Source organism: Nannobrachium achirus, assembly GCF_963921795.1.
Source record: "Nannobrachium achirus genome assembly, chromosome: 13".
Taxonomy (NCBI): domain Eukaryota; kingdom Metazoa; phylum Chordata; class Actinopteri; order Myctophiformes; family Myctophidae; genus Nannobrachium; species Nannobrachium achirus.
This window is the reverse complement of record NC_137833.1, coordinates 62,343,214-62,351,857: the sequence shown is the minus strand read 5'-3', so window position 1 is coordinate 62,351,857 and position 8,644 is coordinate 62,343,214.

Below are 8,644 nucleotides of genomic sequence, written 5' to 3'. Positions count from 1 at the left end.
CCTATATCATCATCACGTCACAATCCATATTTGCTCCCGACGGGCGACGGCCCATAGAACATATTCATGGACAAGTGCATTCACGATAATAAACAAAAAGTATGTAATACTTTTAAAATTGACTCTCTTAGCTATATATCCACTTACCCGAGTCCCCTTTAAATATTATTTATCTGATGAAGAATATAGGATGTTTTGCTGGTGGTTTCTTAGGCTATTTATGATCGCAAGAAGACAATTAGTTAGTGGCCAGATCAATCTGACCTGGGCAAAGACGCACAGGAGGATAGATGAACGAGGACGTCGTAGCGTCCAGTCGCGCTAGAATATCTTTCTCTTTCTCTCACCGAACTACTGGAGTTCTGTTTCGTGTGTGCTGTGTTTAGGCTGACCTAGGATCAGGTCTGTTAGCCGTGAGGCCGCGAGATGAATGAATGGCTGTGTAAGTGAGATGATAATGCTGGTCTAGGATCAGTTTAACGTGATGCGTAGCCTGCTGCCAGGATTTGAGACGCGTTGTGAGCTTGTAGATCGGCTATTTTTTGATGAGAAGGCACCCGCGACCGCGTACAAGTTAAACATGTCAAACAAACCGAAAATGACTGTAGTTAGAAAGTAGCCTATAAGTAGGTCTATTCCTTTATCCCTGACTTTTGTTTCGATCTTAATATTATAGATTCCTTGGCAGCCTTCTTCTGCCCGTCAATCAGTTAACAGCACGCTGCACGGCTGCAGTGAGTTACATAAAAGAGGGTTTTTAATAATGATTAAATGGTCGGGTCTCTCGGAACCTCGGAAATAAAAGGATTTCGGGACAACATGTCGCGGGTTTCCGTCTGTAAAAAAAGAATGAACGTCGGAACGGGACGGAATCGGACGAGACCGTTACGGGCCACTCAGGTTTGGTTTTGTAATTTGATTATTGTTTCATAACTGGTCGGAATCGGTCAAAATTTGACGGTCCATTTAGTTTTCGGGACCATTTTTTGGACCCGTGAAGATCTCTAGCCTACGGTTCTTCTCAATTGAGACAGGAGTCTTAGCTGGGACTCGCGTGAGCGCACGCAAACACGCACACTAACGTAGGCAGGCTACACAGATAGTCTGCACATTTATAGATTGAAAAAAAAAAAAAAAAAAAAAGATGTGGTGAAACATCACAAAAAGTGCCACAATAAATGGCCAGGAAGCCTGCGCTGAAAGAACATGTCACATTCTAATCGGGTTAGGTGTATACATGGAAGGATTTTCCTTTTGATCGGGTCGTAAAAAAGTCTAGACCACCCCTCTGCATCCGATCAGAATTTAAATCGTGTTGGTTTTGATCGGGTTTATTTAGGTGTATACATGCAGAATTAGATCGGGTTTATCTAAAATCTTGTTTTTAATACGATTATATGCGTGCATGTAAACGGGGCTATTGAGCAGACATGGTCTGTGGGGACCCAGACCATGACACCTATTTAAATTACCTTTAGAACAGCAATGAGTAACTGCCTTCAGAACATCTCAACATTGTTGTAAGATATTTAATGACGTATATAACGTCATCATTATGAAGTAAAAAAAATACATAATAAATTACTCTGACTATTTCAAAACTCTCATTATGAAAATAGAAATTGAAGTAAATATTATTATAATAGTTGTAACTGCCTTCAAAACACCATTTCAACGTTGGTCTTTGCATTTAATTTACTGTAAGTTGCCCTCAAAGCACCATTGAGAAAAGGGACCTCGCATCCGACTGAGGGACCTCAGTCTTAGATTCTAGAGTGGCGGACCCTCAGAGTATCATTTTAACAGTGCTCTTTGTGTACCATTTAAACTACCTTTAGAACAGTTAACACCTACACCGACAGAAAGAAGGCGCAAGTTTGCTCCTCGTTAGAGGTGCAGTCTTGTCTATTACTGTAATCTATTACTGTAATCTATACTGTAATCATGACTGAAACCTTTTGGACATATGAGGTTTCCACCTGACAGTAAACATAAGTATACAGTAGGCCAGGGGTGCACACACATTTTTGAGGTGAGATCTACTTTTAAAATGAATAGCTCAACATGATCTACCCATCCAAAATGTTTTAGCTGAGGGCCTGAGGGAGGCTTTGGAATAGCAGCACTGGCGTTACATTCTAGACAAACACACTTACTGTAAGGGGGAAATAAATGGGAAATACTGGGGGAAATGTCTTCATCCCATTCGGTATGGAAGTGGTAGGTCTTGGGGTTCTTTGTAATGCTACTGACTCTTGAACAAAGTATTGCATTGGAGATTTGCCTACTTTAGAAGCCTTGAAAGGAGCTGACAGGCCCTTCTTGATGTCATATTGACATATATATATTTTTTTAATTATATATGTTTAGAGGCATTCTCATGTGGTCTACCTGCACACCCTTGGTGATCTACTGGTAGATCACGATCTACCTTTTGGGCACCCCTGCAGTAGGCTATACAACACAGTAACCACTTCCATCCATGTTCTGGGGAGATCTGCTATTATGGGGGGAAATGTGGTGTCTGTGGACAAAAAGTGCTCCCAGTAGAGAGTCAACTCAGGTATAAGTGCTTTAGAAAAGTGTTTCCCTCAGGTTTGCTGTCATTGCTGTTTTCTTTTTTTAAATCAGGCTTGGCCAGTCAGTCATCCATACAGCAGCAGGCGGGACACCCAGGTCATATTGTTGATATGATCATATAACACTCTGTCAGGGTCTTGTTGTTTGATATGATCAGATAACATGCTGACAGGTGGACATAGTAGTGTTATTGTTATGGATAACATACTGCTGTGTTAAATGCTGCTCCATTAACAGTGCTCTGGGTGTGAATCTCTTAGACAGAGCATTTCTGTCATGGTTCAAGACAACAAGGTTACGTTTCCTCCTCCCTCCAAACACCACCCCCAAGAAATAGAACAAACTGCAGATGTAAATGGCTCCATGCCAGATGGAGTGAAGAATTAACACAGTGTTTTAATCTACTGTAATAATATAATATCATTAATATCATATCATATTTCTATTACCAGATGACTCTACTGTAATAATATAATATCATTAATATCATATCACATTTCTATTACCAGATGACTCCATGCCAGATGGAGTGAAGAACAAGCTGGCTCTGGGAGCAGCAGGTCTGGTTCTGGGTCTGGTCTTCTTCCTGTCTGGATTCATCTACTTCCTGTGGAGGAAGAGAGGAGGTGATTAACATGATTAATTAATGTTTAATTAATTAATCTGCTACCAGTGGAAGAAGAGAGGTCAGATCTACACGGACACTGACAGCTTGTTTAATTAGACTGATATGTTGATGCTAGGTGGAGTTGAATGAGTCTGTCTGTCTGTCTGTCTGTCTGTCTGTCTGTCTGTCTGTCTGTCTGTCTGTCTGTCTGTCTGTCTGTCTTATATTTTAATCATAATGTCTTATCAATGTTTAATCTCTTCTTATCAGGTCGTATCCCGGTGCCAACGACCAACTGAAGGTGAGAATCCTCCTTCCACAACATCCACGTTCACTTCCTCTTCCTGTTCAACACAAACACACATTTATACAAAAAATATGCTTATTCAGTAACCCCTGTTTAAATAAAGAAGACTTAACTATAAACACTTAATGTAAAAGGTGCATTTATAGGGCACCTTTATCCAAGGCACTTTACAGAGATTGTGCATTACATTCACCCATTCACACACACATTCATTACATTCACCCATTCACACACACATTCATTACATTCACACATTCACACATATGCATTACATTCACCCATTCACACACACATTCATTACATCCACCCATTCACACACACACACACACACACACACACACACACACACACACACACACGTCTTTTTTCAAAGGGCCCTGTGTGCCAATGACGTGACATCTTTATTCCTTTTTGAAAAGATGTCAAAATGACCTGAGATCAGAGAGATGCTTTTCTCTGTTTGTGTGTTGGCTCCCTCGTGTGGCTGCTTGAGAAAATGTGTGTTCATTCTAGCTGGTGGACACTTTTTTTGATTCATTCAGCTCTATCTCTGGAACCATTTGTCCGATTGACAAAATTATTTTTGCCACTGAATCACAACGACTGTGTCTGTTTCTGTGACCGATCAGTGGGCCCCGCCAAAAACATTTTTTTTTCATTCAACAACAAAGAAAAACATACAACATCTTGGCACATGGACCTTGGAGCCATTTTTGCTTCTGGCACGGATAGAGTTAAGTAGGATGCATTTCTAGCAGAGGTAAAAGCTAGTGTGTGTGTGTGTGTGTGTGTGTGTGTGTGTGTGTGTGTGTGTGTGTGTGTGTGTGTGTGCGTGTGTGCTTGTGTGCGTGCGTGCGTGCGTGTTTACATGAAGGAGAATTATTTCTATGTGTCAAAGAAGAAGTAATTATCTTTTGTGGAAGAACAGAGTAGGAAGTATCATCCTCTGTAGAGGAAGTAATCTGATCTTGTTCCAGGAGACTGTGTGTCCATTCTAAAGCCTATCTATAAATTAGTCTTATAAATCTGATTCAGTCTGACCTCGCTCGCTCCTTGGCTGTTGAGCTCGTCATGCTTTTAGAATGTGCTTTGCAACCTGAGGTTGGCAAAATCTGTCCCTACCCGCCCCTACCATGGCAGCACCAGCTTGGCAGAATGCAGTGAGCATGTGAGAAAACAGTAGTAGTTTGATTGATTGATTGAATATGTTATTAGACAGAAATGTAAACAACATGAGTACAGTCTAAACACTTTGTCTAAAAGGATTTAAGCAAATAATAAGTCCTTGCGGTCTTGTTTCCATTGGGGTCCTTGGTATTCAATTCATCAACATATAAAGTAGCATCAAAAACATTCAAATATCATCACAGATATAAATCACTTCATGTACAGAGTACATATAGTTTGGAGTAGAAACACCAGGAAGTCAGTACGGTTCAGACAGACTGACCCAGTAGTTACATATCAGACACAGAATTGATTTGTTCAAAATACTTGTTCGTTCATTTACGAAACCATCATAACGTTAGGCCTATGTAGGCCTATTATAAATGATTATCAAACTAGTGCACACACAAGAGTTCAGACTATGGTGTGTAAAGATGTATGAATTGAATTAAAGCAGATTAAACCAGATAACCAGATAAAACTGAACCCACCAGGGCAGGCCCTATCTGTTTGCACTTTGCTGTGATTCAGATTGATGTATTTTTCTCCCAACATTACAGTTGTCACAGACTAGTCAGTCAGAATACTGAGTTAATGGGGTTGAGAATGCAGTTCATTACCCATTACCCCCCCCCCCACAGTTAATCAAATGATTCTTATTGATTTCATTCTAACTGAAGGCTTGTCTTTTCACAGATGCAGCCAGCCAGTCATCACTGACCCCTGCTGGAGAGAGGAGGGAGTGCATGTATTTTAAGTAGCCCAATGATCAGTTAAACAACCTTTTTTCAACCTTGTTAACAGTCCAGACATTAGCAGTGGATAATGGTTATTATTGTGGGTGTTTTACAGTTTGCAACCCTTCATCAAATCACATTTTATTAGAGTTAGAGAAATTAGAGAATAAAAAAATATGAGTCAGTGAAAGATCTGTCAAGGACAGAATCAGAGGTGAATGGAAAAGCCTTACCTAACGTTACTGGTTACACTTAAATGTTTGTGAAAAAAGGTCTTTGGCACAAATCATTTCTATAATCATTTATATCATGTGAGAGTTTGAGTTGCAATTATAACATGCAATCACTAGAAAATATTGTTCCTTCGAAACAATTGTGGGCTCGCTTCAAGCCAGAAAACAATGGCTATAAAAGTACAAAATGTCAAGATCGCAGGCAGTGCTCTCTCTGACGTTACTGACGTCAAAGATTGGTCCATTTTGTTCCAAAAATGTGTTGTGCAAAAGTTGACCCGCTGGTGGCGCTATAACAGGCCAATGTGAGAAGGGTGGTATCTGTTCCTTGACCTATTGGGAATGTGCTTGCAAGATTTCACGCACATTGCAGGCTGTGTTCATGATTTGAGGTGTTTTTGACCTTGGCCACTTTATCGCTGCTTGCAGCTATATTTTACTATTATTATTATGTGTATTTCTGTTTTTCTAATAAATTGGTTTTGGTATGCGGCCAGGTCTAGGCATGGCTCAGGGAGGGGACGCCCCTGCCATGCAGAGTCCACTATGGGCATCCTAGGGGTGCGATAGGCAGTGGCGCTGAAGGGCCTAGGAAAGTTAGACTGAGGTAGGGGGGCCCAAGGTGCCAGGGCCCTCGAAAAGTCTGAGCATTTAGAAAAAAAAAGTAAGTCTCTAGCACATTCCTGTCAAAAGTTATGATTTTTTAAAGAATTGACCAACTTCTCACTGGAGTCAATGGATTTCACACAGTGATCAAACTTCCTTCGCCAAACAGGAAGTGCCCTTCACCAAACAGGAAGTGCCTCTATATCTCATGAACCGTTTGTCATACAGACTCGGGGCTGGTGTCATATGACTTGATTAAGAGTCCTTAACTTTAATTGCCGCTTCCTTCGCCAAAACAGGAAGTGACCTTCGCCAAACAGGAAGTGCCTCTATATCTCATGAACCGTTTGTCGTACAGACTTGTGGCTGGTGTCATATGACTTCATTAAGAGTCCTTCACCTTAATTGGTTTAACTTAATCCCGTCCCCTCTTCTGATTGGCTGTTACCCCTTGTGACGTGGGTAGAGCTGCGAGGGCCCGGTCATTGCTGCTTGCAGCTTTAATTTTATCTAAATTTTGAAAAATAATAATTAAAAAGGAATTGTAAAAATATCATTTTAAAGTATTATTATTCACTGATATTCCCTTATTGTTATTCAAATAATTATTGTCCTGCATCAAATATGTCCTGTATAAAAATATACATATAGGCCTACTCTATATACCTTTGATTACCTTACTTACCTTACTGTACTAATTAATCAAATAGATCCAAAATGATTGTGGTTAGGTATTTAAAACCAACCATAATGACAACAAATAGGCTTCCTCTGCCTCTGCTCTTCATTGTCTTGTCAAGTTCATTGTCTTGTTGTGCTAAATCATCATTTCAGAATAGGTATTGAGTTGGTGTTATAATTATGGACATCCTTAATGTTTATAAGTATTTTGACAGGTACTTGGGTATCATAGTGGTGTAGTGTATCTTGTACACCAGGCCCATTGCAAGTTGCTGTACTCTGTCATCTACTCTGAGCCACCCCACTCTTAACTGGTGAGTAGCGGTGAGGTGAGTCTGATAGGGAAGTTTAAGCACCCTAATTAGTTTATTTTGGGCTGTTTGGAGTTTAGTTTTCAGGGCTTGTGGGGTGTCACGATACCATACGTGGACTCCGTAGTCAAAGAGGGGCTGGATTATTGCACCAGCTATGGTCTTCAGTGTGTTGAAATTGACCATCGGGGCGATCCTCTGTAGGAAACGAGTTTGTTGGTTGATTTTATTTATTACTTTATGTCAATTGATTGATTGATTGAAGACTTTATTATAAGTTTGTATAGAAAAAGGTACAGTTTCATGACGGTACAGTTCAACTAAAAGGAGATCCTAGGAAAGTCCTACATTGCTGCAGTTATTTACACAGGAAACCATTGAAGTATCTCATATAACATTGAATGACAGATGGATAGAACACATGTGATGATTAGGCCAGTCAATCTAAGCTAAAAAAGGGCCTGACCCAAAATAAATTGCAATAGTAATGGTTCAAGGTTTTTTATGATCCTTAGGGTCATCCAAATAACATATTAAAAGTTGTGAATTATATATTTAGTGGATCAAGGTAAATTCAGGGGGTTCAAGTTTGGGTCCATTCACTTACTATACAGGAAAACAAGACCCCCAAAAAAATCTTCTTTAAGTAGCATGCGTGGGGTCTAACTAGGGTTTTTTTTATGATTCTGAATACATTGCAAGCATTTGTTTTGCACAAAAAAACATTCCTTGGGCTAAAAATGGACCCATAGAACTATGGTTTAGTGATGAGTCATCACTTTTCTTTCTTTATTTTGGGTCAAACCTTAGATTGACTAGCCTAATACGCCCCTCTGTGTTGGCTGGCCCCTCTCTGGCCGCCCCCCCGGGGGCCCATACAGATTTCTGTCCTAGGGGCCCAGAATTTGGTGCTACGCCCCTGGCGATAGGCCTAGTAGTGTGTGTGTGTGTGTGTGTGTGTGTGTGTGTGTGTGTGTGTGTGTGTGTGTGTGTGTGTGTGTGTGTGTGTGTGTGTGTGTGTGTGAAAGAGTGAGTGGAACTGTATTGATCCTTATGATGAAACTCATATTTGTATTATGATTGTATTATGAATGCTGTAATGTAATGTATTCTTGTGTTTGCTCGACTCTTGGAAGAGTAGCCGATGGCTAAAAGATATCCAAATAAAAATCAATCAATCAATCTCTCCACAAGACCTCTGCCTGCAATGTGGCTGGTATCGTACCGTCTCTCTGCTCGTGTTTGAGGGCGCAAAATGGGTGCCATCAGGTAGGCACGGCAGGCATATCCAAGGTCACCAACTAGATGACCTTGAAATTCCTGACTTTCAAGGAGAGCACAGAGGTGGCTGTTATCATAAATCCGGCTGTCATGTGTTGCTCCTGGCCAACGAGCTACAATGTTGCTGATTTGGG